This window comes from Hemitrygon akajei, unplaced genomic scaffold (assembly GCF_048418815.1).
Source record: "Hemitrygon akajei unplaced genomic scaffold, sHemAka1.3 Scf000046, whole genome shotgun sequence".
In the NCBI taxonomy this organism is placed as follows: domain Eukaryota; kingdom Metazoa; phylum Chordata; class Chondrichthyes; order Myliobatiformes; family Dasyatidae; genus Hemitrygon; species Hemitrygon akajei.
In genome coordinates, this window is record NW_027331932.1 from 3,547,094 (window position 1) to 3,561,382 (window position 14,289).

The window sequence follows — 14,289 nt, forward strand, 5'->3', positions numbered from 1 at the left end:
TGGGGCATCACAAACTCTGTCCGTCCCCCGAGCAGATGCCGAAAGGAGATGTGAGAGGCGAGTTCTTTCACACAGATTGGTGAGTGGCTGGAATGCGTGTCTGGGGCATCACAAACTCTGTCCGTCCCACGAGCAGATGCCGAAAGGAGATGTGAGAGGCGAGTTCTTTCACACAGATTGGTGAGTGGCTGGAATGCGTGTCTGGGGCATCACAAACTCTGTCCGTCCCCCGAGCAGATGCCGAAAGGAGATGTGAGAGGCGAGTTCTTTCACACAGATTGGTGAGTGGCTGGAATGCGCGCCTGGGGCATCACAAACTCTGTCCGTCCCCCGAGCAGATGCCGAAAGGAGATGTGAGAGGCGAGTTCTTTCACACAGATTGGTGAGTGGCTGGAATGCGTGTCTGGGTCATCACAAATTCTGTCCGTCCCCCGAGCAGATGCCGAAAGGAGATGTGAGAGGCGAGTTCTTTCACACAGATTGGTGAGTGGCTGGAATGCGTGTCTGGGGCATCACAAACTCTGTCCGTCCCACGAGCAGATGCCGAAATGAGATGTGAGAGGCGAGTTCTTTCACACAGATTGGTGAGTGGCTGGAATGCGTGTCTGGGGCATCACAAACTCTGTCCGTCCCCCGAGCAGATGCCGAAAGGAGATGTGAGAGGCGAGTTCTTTCACACAGATTGGTGAATGGCTGGAATGCGTGTCTGGGGCATCACAAACTCTGTCCGTCCCACGAGCAGATGCCGAAATGAGATGTGAGAGGCGAGTTCTTTCACACAGATTGGTGAATGGCTGGAATGCGTGTCTGGGGCATCACAAACTCTGTCCGTCCCGCGAGCAGATGCCGAAAGGAGATGTGAGAGGCGAGTTCTTTCACACAGATTGGTGAGTGGCTGGATTGCGTGTCTGGGGCATCAAAAACTCTGTCCGTCCCACGAGCAGATGCCGAAAGGAGATGTGAGAGGCGAGTTCTTTCACACAGATTGGTGAGTGGCTGGAATGCGTGTCTGGGGCATCACAAACTCTGTCCGTCCCGCGAGCAGATGCCGAAAGGAGATGTGAGAGGCGAGTTCTTTCACACAGATTGGTGAGTGGCTGGAATGCGTGTCTGGGGCATCACAAACTCTGTCCGTCCCCCGAGCAGATGCCGAAAGGAGATGTGAGAGGCGAGTTCTTTCACACACAGATTGGTGAGTGGCTGGAATGCTTGTCTGGGGCATCACAAACTCTGTCCGTCCCGCGAGCAGATGCCGAAAGGAGATGTGAGAGGCGAGTTCTTTCACACAGATTGGTGAGTGGCTGGATTGCGTGTCTGGGGCATCACAAACTCTGTCCGTCCCACGAGCAGATGCCGAAAGGAGATGTGAGAGGCAAGTTCTTTCACACAGATTTGTGAGTGGCTGGAATGCGTGTCTGGGGCATGACAAACTCTGTCCGTCCCACGAGCAGATGCCGAAAGGAGATGTGAGAGGCGAGTTCTTTCACACAGATTGGTGAGTGGCTGGAATGCGTGTCTGGGGCATCACAAACTCTGTCCGTCCCACGAGCAGATGCCGAAAGGAGATGTGAGAGGCGAGGTATTTCACACAGATTGGTGAGTGGCTGGAATGCGTGTCTGGGGCATCACAAACTCTGTCCGTCCCCCGAGCAGATGCCGAAAGGAGATGTGAGAGGCGAGTTCTTTCACACAGTTTGGTGAGTAGCTGGAATGCGTGTCTGGGGCATCACAAACTCTGTCCGTCCCACGAGCAGATGCCGAAAGGAGATGTGAGAGGCGAGTTCTTTCACACAGTTTGGTGAGTGGCTGGAATGCGTGTCTGGGGCATCACAAACTCTGTCCGTCCCACGAGCAGATGCCGAAAGCAGATGTGAGAGGCGAGTTCTTTCACACAGATTGGTGAGTGGCTGGAATGCGTGTCTGGGGCATCACAAACTCTGTCAGTCCCGCGAGCAGATGTGAGAGGCGAGTTCTTTCACACAGACTGGTGAGTGGCTGGAATGCGCGCCTGGGGCATCACAAACTCTGCCCGTCCCACGAGCAGATGCCGAAAGGAGATGTGAGAGGCGAGTTCTTTCACACAGATTGGTGAGTGGCTGGAATGCGTGTCTGGGGCATCACAAACTCTGTCCGTCCCCCGAGCAGATGCCGAAAGGAGATGTGAGAGGCGAGTTCTTTCACACAGATTGGTGAGTGGCTGGAATGCGTGTCTGGGGCATCACAAACTCTGCCCGTCCCACGAGCAGATGCCGAAAGGAGATGTGAGAGGCGAGTTCTTTCACACAGATTGGTGAGTGGCTGGAATGCGTGTCTGGGGCATCACAAACTCTGTCCGTCCCCCGAGCAGATGCCGAAAGGAGATGTGAGAGGCGAGTTCTTTCACACAGATTGGTGAGTGGCTGGAATGCGTGTCTGGGGCATCACAAACTCTGTCCGTCCCACGAGCAGATGCCGAAAGGAGATGTGAGAGGCGAGTTCTTTCACACAGATTGGTGAGTGGCTGGAATGCGTGTCTGGGGCATCACAAACTCTGTCCGTCCCCCGAGCAGATGCCGAAAGGAGATGTGAGAGGCGAGTTCTTTCACACAGATTGGTGAGTGGCTGGAATGCGCGCCTGGGGCATCACAAACTCTGTCCGTCCCCCGAGCAGATGCCGAAAGGAGATGTGAGAGGCGAGTTCTTTCACACAGATTGGTGAGTGGCTGGAATGCGTGTCTGGGTCATCACAAACTCTGTCCGTCCCCCGAGCAGATGCCGAAAGGAGATGTGAGAGGCGAGTTCTTTCACACAGATTGGTGAGTGGCTGGAATGCGTGTCTGGGGCATCACAAACTCTGTCCGTCCCACGAGCAGATGCCGAAATGAGATGTGAGAGGCGAGTTCTTTCACACAGATTGGTGAGTGGCGGGAATGCGTGTCTGGGGCATCACAAACTCTGTCCGTCCCCCGAGCAGATGCCGAAAGGAGATGTGAGAGGCGAGTTCTTTCACACAGATTGGTGAATGGCTGGAATGCGTGTCTGGGGCATCACAAACTCTGTCCGTCCCACGAGCAGATGCCGAAATGAGATGTGAGAGGCGAGTTCTTTCACACAGATTGGTGAATGGCTGGAATGCGTGTCTGGGGCATCACAAACTCTGTCCGTCCCGCGAGCAGATGCCGAAAGGAGATGTGAGAGGCGAGTTCTTTCACACAGATTGGTGAGTGGCTGGATTGCGTGTCTGGGGCATCAAAAACTCTGTCCGTCCCACGAGCAGATGCCGAAAGGAGATGTGAGAGCCGAGTTCTTTCACACAGATTGGTGAGTGGCTGGAATGCGTGTCTGGGGCATCACAAACTCTGTCCGTCCCGCGAGCAGATGCCGAAAGGAGATGTGAGAGGCGAGTTCTTTCACACACAGATTGGTGAGTGGCTGGAATGCTTGTCTGGGGCATCACAAACTCTGTCCGTCCCGCGAGCAGATGCCGAAAGGAGATGTGAGAGGCGAGTTCTTTCACACAGATTGGTGAGTGGCTGGATTGCGTGTCTGGGGCATCACAAACTCTGTCCGTCCCACGAGCAGATGCCGAAAGGAGATGTGAGAGGCGAGTTCTTTCACACAGATTGGTGAGTGGCTGGAATGCGTGTCTGGGGCATGACAAACTCTGTCCGTCCCACGAGCAGATGCCGAAAGGAGATGTGAGAGGCGAGTTCTTTCACACAGATTGGTGAGTGGCTGGAATGCGTGTCTGGGGCATCACAAACTCTGTCCGTCCCACGAGCAGATGCCGAAAGGAGATGTGAGAGGCGAGGTATTTCACACAGATTGGTGAGTGGCTGGAATGCGTGTCTGGGGCATCACAAACTCTGTCCGTCCCCCGAGCAGATGCCGAAAGGAGATGTGAGAGGCGAGTTCTTTCACACAGTTTGGTGAGTGGCTGGAATGCGTGTCTGGGGCATCACAAACTCTGTCCGTCCCACGAGCAGATGCCGAAAGGAGATGTGAGAGGCGAGTTCTTTCACACAGTTTGGTGAGTGGCTGGAATGCGTGTCTGGGGCATCACAAACTCTGTCCGTCCCACGAGCAGATGCCGAAAGCAGATGTGAGAGGCGAGTTCTTTCACACAGATTGGTGAGTGGCTGGAATGCGTGTCTGGGGCATCACAAACTCTGTCAGTCCCGCGAGCAGATGTGAGAGGCGAGTTCTTTCACACAGACTGGTGAGTGGCTGGAATGCGCGCCTGGGGCATCACAAACTCTGCCCGTCCCACGAGCAGATGCCGAAAGGAGATGTGAGAGGCGAGTTCTTTCACACAGATTGGTGAGTGGCTGGAATGCGTGTCTGGGGCATCACAAACTCTGTCCGTCCCCCGAGCAGATGCCGAAAGGAGATGTGAGAGGCGAGTTCTTTCACACAGTTTGCTGAGTGGCTGGAATGCGTGTCTGGGGCATCACAAACTCTGTCCGTCCCACGAGCAGATGTGAGAGGCGAGTTCTTTCATACAGATTGGTGAGTGGCTGGAATGCGTGTCTGGGGCATCACAAACTCTGTCCGTCCCCCGAGCAGATGCCGAAAGGAGATGTGAGAGGCGAGTTCTTTCACACAGATTGGTGAGTGGCTGGAATGCGTGTCTGGGGCATCACAAACTCTGTCCGTCCCCCGAGCAGATGCCGAAAGGAGATGTGAGAGGCGAGTTCTTTCACACAGATTGGTGAGTGGCTGGAATGCGTGTCTGGGGCATCACAAACTCTGTCCGTCCCACGAGCAGATGCCGAAAGGAGATGTGAGAGGCGAGTTCTTTCACACAGATTGGTGAGTGGCTGGAATGCGTGTCTGGGGCATCACAAACTCTGTCCGTCCCCCGAGCAGATGCCGAAAGGAGATGTGAGAGGCGAGTTCTTTCACACAGATTGGTGAGTGGCTGGAATGCGTGTCTGGGGCATCACAAACTCTCTCCGTCTCACGAGCAGATGCCGAAAGGAGATGTGAGAGGCGAGTTCTTTCCCACAGATTGGTGAGTGGCTGGAATGCGTGTCTGGGGCATTACAAACTCTGTCCGTCCCACGAGCAGATGCCGAAAGGAGATGTGAGAGGCGAGTTCTTTCACACAGATTGGTGAGTGGCTGGAATGCGTGTCTGGGGCATCACAAACTCTGTCCGTCCCCCGAGCACATGCCGAAAGGAGATGTGAGTGGCGAGTTCTTTCACACAGATTGGTGAGTGGCTGGAATGCGTGTCTGGGGCATCACAAACTCTGCCCGTCCCCCGAGCAGTTGCCGAAAGGAGATGTGAGAGGCGAGTTCTTTCACACAGATTGGTGAGTGGCTGGAATGCGTGTCTGGGGCATCACAAACTCTGTCCGTCCCCCGAACAGATGCCGAAAGGAGATGTGAGAGGCGAGTTCTTTCACACAGATTGGTGAGTGGCTGGAATGCGTGTCTGGGGCATTACAAACTCTCTCCGTCCCACGAGCAGATGCCGAAAGGAGATGTGAGAGGCGAGTTCTTTCACACAGATTGGTGAGTGGCTGGAATGCGTGTCTGGGGCATCACAAACTCTGTCCGTCCCACGAGCAGATGCCGAAAGGAGATGTGAGAGGCGAGTTCTTTCACACAGCTTGGTGAGTGGCTGGAATGCGTGTCTGGGGCATCACAAACTCTGCCCGTCCCACGAGCAGATGCCGAAAGGAGATGTGAGAGGCGAGTTCTTTCACACAGATTGGTGAGTGGCTGGAATGCGTGACTGGGGCATCACAAACTCTGTCCGTCCCACGAGCAGATGCCGAAAGGAGATGTGAGAGGCGAGTTCTTTCACACAAATTGGTGAGTGGCTAGAATGCGTGTCTGGGGCATCACAAACTCTGTCCGTCCCACGAGCAGATGCCGAAAGGAGATGTGAGAGGCGAGTTCTTTCACACAGATTGGTGAGTGGCTGGAATGCGTGCCTGGGTCATCACAAACTCTGTCCGTCCCCCGAGCAGATGTGAGAGGCGAGTTCTTTCACACAGATTGGTGAGTGGCTGGAATGCGTGTCTGGGGCATCACAAACTCTGTCCGTCCCACGAGCAGATGCCGAAAGGAGATGTGAGAGGCGAGTTCTTTCACACAGATTGGTGAGTGGCTGGAATGCGTGTCTGGGGCATCACAAACTCTGTCCGTCCCCCGAGCAGATGCCGAAAGGAGATGTGAGAGGCGAGTTCTTTCACACAGATTAGTGAGTGGCTGGAATTCGTGTCTGGGTCATCACAAACTCTGTCCGTCCCACGAGCAGATGCCGAAAGGAGATGTGAGAGGCGAGTTCTTTCACACAGATTGGTGAGTGGCTGGAATGCGTGTCTGGGTCATCACAAACTCTGTCCGTCCCACGAGCAGATGCGAGAGGCGAGTTCTTTCACACAGATTGGTGAGTGGCTGGAATGCGTGTCTGGGGCATCACAAACTCTGTCCGTCCCACGAGCAGATGCCGAAAGGAGATGTGAGAGGCGAGTTCTTTCACACAGATTGGTGAGTGGCTGGAATGCGTGTCTGGGGCATCACAAACTCTGTCCGTCCCACGAGCAGATGCCGACAGGAGATGTGAGAGGCGAGTTCTTTCACACAGCTTGGTGAGTGGCTGGAATGCGGGTCTGGGGCATCACAAACTCTGTCCGTCCCACGAGCAGATGCCGACAGGAGATGTGAGAGGCGAGTTCTTTCACACAGCTTGGTGAGTGGCTGGAATGCGGGTCTGGGGCATCACAAACTCTGCCCGTCCCACGAGCAGATGCCGAAAGGAGATGTGAGAGGCGAGTTCTTTCACACAGATTGGTGAGTGGCTGGAATGCGTGACTGGGGCATCACAAACTCTGTCCGTCCCACGAGCAGATGCCGAAAGGAGATGTGAGAGGCGAGTTCTTTCACACAGATTGGTGAGTGGCTGGAATGCGTGTCTGGGGCATCACAAACTCTGTCCGTCCCACGAGCAGATGCCGAAAGGAGATGTGAGAGGCGAGTTCTTTCACACAGATTGGTGAGTGGCTGGAATGCGTGTCTGGGGCATCACAAACTCTGCCCGTCCCACGAGCAGATGCCGAAAGGAGATGTGAGATGCGAGTTCTTTCACACAGATTGGTGAGTGGCTGGAATGCGTGTCTGGGGCATCACAAACTCTGTCCGTCCCCCGAGCAGATGTGAGAGGCGAGTTCTTTCACACAGACTGGTGAGTGGCTGGAATGCGCGCCTGGGGCATCACAAACTCTGCCCGTCCCACGAGCAGATGCCGAAAGGAGATGTGAGATGCGAGTTCTTTCACACAGATTGGTGAGTGGCTGGAATGCGTGTCTGGGGCATCACAAACTCTGTCCGTCCCCCGAGCAGATGCCGAAAGGAGATGTTAGAGGCGAGTTCTTTCACACAGATTAGTGAGTGGCTGGAATGCGTGACTGGGGCATCACAAACTCTGTCCGTCCCACGAGCAGATGCCGAAAGGAGATGTGAGAGGCGAGTTCTTTCACACAGATTGGTGAGTGGCTGGAATGCGTGTCTGGGGCATCACAAACTCTGTCCGTCCCCCGAGCAGATGCCGAAAGGAGATGTGAGAGGCGAGTTCTTTCACAAAGATTGGTGAGTGGCTGGAATGCGTGTCTGGGGCATCACAAACTCTGTCCGTCCCACGAGCAGATGCCGAAAGGAGATGTGAGAGGCGAGTTCTTTCACACAGATTGGTGAGAGGCTGGAATGCGTGTCTGGGGCATCACAAACTCTGTCCGTCCCACGAGCAGATGTGAGAGGCGAGTTCTTTCACACAGATTGGTGAGTGGCTGGAATGCGTGACTGGGGAATCACAAACTCTGTCCGTCCCACGAGCAGATGCCGAACGGAGATGTGAGAGACGAGTTCTTTCACACAGATTGGTGAGTGGCTGGAATGCGTGACTGGGGAATCACAAACTCTGTCCGTCCCACGAGCAGATGCCGAAAGGAGATGTGAGAGACGAGTTCTTTCACACAGATTGGTGAGTGGCTGGAATGCGTGACTGGGGCATCACAAACTCTGTCCGTCCCACGAGCAGATGCCGACAGGAGATGTGAGAGGCGAGTTCTTTCACACAGATTGGTGAGTGGCTGGAATGCGTGTCTGGGGCATCACAAACTCTGTCCGTCCCCCGAGCAGATGCCGAAAGGAGATGTGAGAGGCGAGTTCTTTCACACAGATTGGTGAGTGGCTGGAATGCGTGTCTGGGGCATCACAAACTCTGTCCGTCCCCCGAGCAGATGCCGAAAGGAGATGTGAGAGGCGAGTTCTTTCACACAGATTCGTGAGTGGCTGGAATGCGTGTCTGGGGCATCACAAACTCTGTCCGTCCCACGAGCAGATGCCGAAAGGAGATGTGAGAGGCGAGTTCTTTCACACAGATTGGTGAGTGGCTGGAATGCGTGTCTGGGGCATCACAAACTCTGTCCGTCCCCCGAGAAGATGCCGAAAGGAGATGTGAGAGGCGAGTTCTTTCACACAGATTGGTGAGTGGTTGGAATGCGTGTCTGGGTCATCACAAACTCTGTCCGTCCCACGAGCAGATGCCGAAAGGAGATGTGAGAGGCGAGTTCTTTCACACAGATTGGTGAGTGGCTGGAATGCGTGTCTGGGGCATCACAAACTCTGTCCGTCCCCCGAGAAGATGCCGAAAGGAGATGTGAGAGGCGAGTTCTTTCACACAGATTGGTGAGTGGCTGGAATGCGTGTCTGGGGCATCACAAACTCTGTCCGTCCCACGAGCAGATGCCGAAAGGAGATGTGAGAGGCGAGTTCTTTCACACAGATTGGGGAGTGGCTGGAATGCGTGTTTGGGGCATCACAAACACTGTCCGTCCCACGAGCAGATGCCGAAAGGAGATGTGAGAGGCGAGTTCTTTCACACAGACTGGTGAGTGGCTGGAATGCGTGACTGGGGCATCACAAACTCTGTCCGTCCCACGAGCAGATGCGAGAGGCGAGTTCTTTCACACAGATTGGTGAGTGGCTGGAATGCGTGTCTGGAGCATCACAAACTCTGTCCGTCCCACGAGCAGATGCCGAAAGGAGATGTGAGAGGCGAGTTCTTTCACACAGATTGGTGAGTGGCTGGAATGCGTGTCTGGGGCATCACAAACTCTGTCCGTCCCCCGAGAAGATGCCGAAAGGAGATATGAGAGGCGAGTTCTTTCACACAGACTGGTGAGTGGCTGGAATGCGTGACTGGGGCATCACAAACTCTGTCCGTCCCACGAGCAGATGCCGAAAGGAGATGTGAGAGGCGAGTTCTTTCACACAGATTGGTGAGTGGCTGGAATGCGTGTCTGGGGCATCACAAACACTGTCCGTCCCACGAGCAGATGCCGAAAGGAGATGTGAGAGGCGAGTTCTTTCACACAGACTGGTGAGTGGCTGGAATGCGTGACTGGGGCATCACAAACTCTGTCAGTCCCACGAGCAGATGCCGAAAGGAGATGTGAGAGGCGAGTTCTTTCACACAGATTGGTGAGTGGCTGGAATGCGTGTCTGGGGCATCACAAACTCTGTCCGTCCCACGAGCAGATGCCGAAAGGAGATGTGAGAGGCGAGTTCTTTCACACAGATTGGTGAGTGGTTGGAATGCGTGTCTGGGGCATCACAAACTCTGTCCGTCCCCCGAGAAGATGCCGAAAGGAGATGTGAGAGGCGAGTTCTTTCACACAGATTGGTGAGTGGCTGGAATGCGTGTCTGGGGCATCACAAACTCTGTCCGTCCCACGAGCAGATGCCGAAAGGAGATGTGAGAGGCGAGTTCTTTCACACAGATTGGTGAGTGGCTGGAATGCGTGTCTGGGGCATCACAAACTCTGTCCGTCCCACGAGCAGATGCCGAAAGGAGATGTGAGAGGCGAGTTCTTTCACACAGATTGGTGAGTGGCTGGAATGCGTGTCTGGGGCATCACAAACTCTGTCCGTCCCACGAGCAGATGTGAGAGGCGAGTTCTTTCACACAGATTGGTGAGTGGCTGGAATGCGTGTCTGGGGCATCACAAACTCTGCCCGTCCCACGAGCAGATGCCGAAAGGAGATGTGAGAGGCGAGTTCTTTCACACAGATTGGTGAGTGGCTGGAATGCGTGTCTGGGGCATCACAAACTCTGCCCGTCCCACGAGCAGATGCCGAAAGGAGATGTGAGAGGCGAGTTCTTTCACACAGATTGGTGAGTGGCTGGAATGCGTGTCTGGGGCATCACAAACTCTGTCCGTCCCCCGAGCAGAAGCCGAAAGGAGATGTGAGAGGCGAGTTCTTTCACACAGATTGGTGAGTGGCTGGAATGCGTGTCTGGGGCATCACAAACTCTGTCCGTCCCACGAGCAGATGCCGAAAGGAGATGTGAGAGGCGAGTTCTTTCACACAGATTGGTGAGTTGCTGGAATGCGTGTCTGGGGCATCACAAACTCTGTCCGTCCCCCGAGCAGATGCCGAAAGGAGTTGTGAGAGGCGAGTTCTTTCACACAGATTGGTGAGTGGCTGGAATGCGCGCCTGGGGCATCACAAACTCTGTCCGTCCCCCGAGCAGATGCCGAAAGGAGATGTGAGAGGCGAGTTCCTTCACACAGATTGGTGAGTGGCTGGAATGCGCGCCTGGGGCATCACAAACTCTGTCCGTCCCCCGAGCAGATGCCGAAAGGAGATGTGAGAGGCGAGTTCTTTCACACAGATTGGTGAGTGGCTGGAATGCGCGCCTGGGGCATCACAAACTCTGTCCGTCCCCCGAGCAGATGCCGAAAGGAGATGTGAGAGGCGAGTTCTTTCACACAGATTGGTGAGTGGCTGGAATGCGTGTCTGGGGCATCACAAACTCTGTCCGTCCCCCGAGCAGATGCCGAAAGGAGATGTGAGAGGCGAGTTCTTTCACACAGATTGGTGGGTGGCTGGAATGCGTGTCTGGGGCATCACAAACTCTGCCCGTCCCACGAGCAGATGCCGAAAGGAGATGTGAGAGGCGAGTTCTTTCACACCGATTGGGGAGTGGCTGGATTGCGTGACTGGGTCATCACAAACTCTGTCCGTCCCCCGAGCAGATGCCGAAAGGAGATGTGAGAGGCGAGTTCTTTCACACAGATTGGTGAGTGGCTGGAATGCGTATCTGGGTCATCACAAACTCTGTCCGTCCCACGAGCAGATGTGAGAGGCGAGTTCTTTCACACAGATTGGTGAGTGGCTGGAATGCGTGTCTGGGTCATCACAAACTCTGTCCGTCCCACGAGCAGATGCCGAAAGGAGATGTGAGAGGCGAGTTCTTTCACACAGACTGGTGAGTGGCTGGAATGCGTGACTGGGGCATCACAAACTCTGTCAGTCCCACGAGCAGATGCCGAAAGGAGATGTGAGAGGCGAGTTCTTTCACACAGATTGGTGAGTGGCTGGAATGCGTGTCTGGGGCATCACAAACTCTGTCCGTCCCACGAGCAGATGCCGAAAGGAGATGTGAGAGGCGAGTTCTTTCACACAGATTGGTGAGTGGTTGGAATGCGTGTCTGGGGCATCACAAACTCTGTCCGTCCCCCGAGAAGATGCCGAAAGGAGATGTGAGAGGCGAGTTCTTTCACACAGATTGGTGAGTGGCTGGAATGCGTGTCTGGGGCATCACAAACTCTGTCCGTCCCACGAGCAGATGCCGAAAGGAGATGTGAGAGGCGAGTTCTTTCACACAGATTGGTGAGTGGCTGGAATGCGTGTCTGGGGCATCACAAACTCTGTCCGTCCCACGAGCAGATGCCGAAAGGAGATGTGAGAGGCGAGTTCTTTCACACAGATTGGTGAGTGGCTGGAATGCGTGTCTGGGGCATCACAAACTCTGTCCGTCCCACGAGCAGATGTGAGAGGCGAGTTCTTTCACACAGATTGGTGAGTGGCTGGAATGCGTGTCTGGGGCATCACAAACTCTGCCCGTCCCACGAGCAGATGCCGAAAGGAGATGTGAGAGGCGAGTTCTTTCACACAGATTGGTGAGTGGCTGGAATGCGTGTCTGGGGCATCACAAACTCTGCCCGTCCCACGAGCAGATGCCGAAAGGAGATGTGAGAGGCGAGTTCTTTCACACAGATTGGTGAGTGGCTGGAATGCGTGTCTGGGGCATCACAAACTCTGTCCGTCCCCCGAGCAGAAGCCGAAAGGAGATGTGAGAGGCGAGTTCTTTCACACAGATTGGTGAGTGGCTGGAATGCGTGTCTGGGGCATCACAAACTCTGTCCGTCCCACGAGCAGATGCCGAAAGGAGATGTGAGAGGCGAGTTCTTTCACACAGATTGGTGAGTTGCTGGAATGCGTGTCTGGGGCATCACAAACTCTGTCCGTCCCCCGAGCAGATGCCGAAAGGAGTTGTGAGAGGCGGGTTCTTTCACACAGATTGGTGAGTGGCTGGAATGCGCGCCTGGGGCATCACAAACTCTGTCCGTCCCCCGAGCAGATGCCGAAAGGAGATGTGAGAGGCGAGTTCCTTCACACAGATTGGTGAGTGGCTGGAATGCGCGCCTGGGGCATCACAAACTCTGTCCGTCCCCCGAGCAGATGCCGAAAGGAGATGTGAGAGGCGAGTTCTTTCACACAGATTGGTGAGTGGCTGGAATGCGCGCCTGGGGCATCACAAACTCTGTCCGTCCCCCGAGCAGATGCCGAAAGGAGATGTGAGAGGCGAGTTCTTTCACACAGATTGGTGAGTGGCTGGAATGCGTGTCTGGGGCATCACAAACTCTGTCCGTCCCCCGAGCAGATGCCGAAAGGAGATGTGAGAGGCGAGTTCTTTCACACAGATTGGTGAGTGGCTGGAATGCGTGTCTGGGGCATCGCAAACTCTGTCCGTCCCCCGAGCAGATGCCGAAAGGAGATGTGAGAGGCGAGTTCTTTCACACAGATTGGTGGGTGGCTGGAATGCGTGTCTGGGGCATCACAAACTCTGCCCGTCCCACGAGCAGATGCCGAAAGGAGATGTGAGAGGCGAGTTCTTTCACACCGATTGGGGAGTGGCTGGATTGCGTGACTGGGTCATCACAAACTCTGTCCGTCCCCCGAGCAGATGCCGAAAGGAGATGTGAGAGGCGAGTTCTTTCACACAGATTGGTGAGTGGCTGGAATGCGTATCTGGGTCATCACAAACTCTGTCCGTCCCACGAGCAGATGTGAGAGGCGAGTTCTTTCACACAGATTGGTGAGTGGCTGGAATGCGTGTCTGGGTCATCACAAACTCTGTCCGTCCCCCGAGCAGATGCCGAAAGGAGATGTGAGAGGCGAGTTCTTTCACACAGATTGGTGAGTGGCTGGAATGCGTGCCTGGGGCATCACAAACTCTGACCGTCCCAAGAGCAGATGCCGACAGGAGATGTGAGAGGCGAGTTCTTTCACACCTATTGGTGAGTGGCTGGAATGCGTGTCTGGGGCATCACAAACTCTGTCCGTCCCCCGAGCAGATGCCGAAAGGAGGTGTGAGAGGCGAGTTCTTTCACACAGATTGGTGAGTGGCTGGAATGCGTGACTGGGGCATCACAAACTCTGTCCGTCCCCCGAGCAGATGCCGAAAGGAGATGTGAGAGGCGAGTTCTTTCACACAGATTGGTGAGTGGCTGGAATGCGTGTCTGGGGCATCACAAACTCTGTCCGTCCCCCGAGCAGATGTGAGAGGCGAGTTCTTTCACACAGATTGGTGAGTGGCTGGAATGCGGGTCTGGGGCATCACAAACTCTGTCCGTCCCACGAGCAGATGCCGAAAGGAGATGTGAGAGGCGAGTTCGTTCACACAGATTGGTGAGTGGCTGGAAATGCGTGCCTGGGGCGGCGCTAGAGATAGAAACATCAGAGACGTTTAAGAAACTCTGAGAAAGTCAAACGAATGTGAGCAAAATGGTCTGTTTATGGGCTGTGCTGTTCTATGTCCTGTCCATGTTCTATGACATTGTTAATTCTGTCCATGGAACCATAGAACATTACAGCACAGAAACAGGCCTTTTGGCGTTTCTTGGCTGTTCTGAAACATTTTCTCTGCCTCGTCCCACTGACTTGCGCCTGGGCCATATCCCGCCAAACCCCTCTCATCCATATACCTATCCAATTTTTTCTTAAATGTCAAAAGTGAGTCCACATTCACCACTTCATCTGGCAGCTCATTCCACACTCCCACCACTCTCTGCGTGAAGAAGCCCTCCCCCCACCATGTTCCCTTTAAAGTTCCCCCTTCACCCTTAACCCATGACCTCTGTTTTTTTCCCCTCCCATGGCCTCAGTGGAAAAAGCCTGCTTGCATTCACTCTATCTATACCATCATAATTTTATACACCTCTATCAA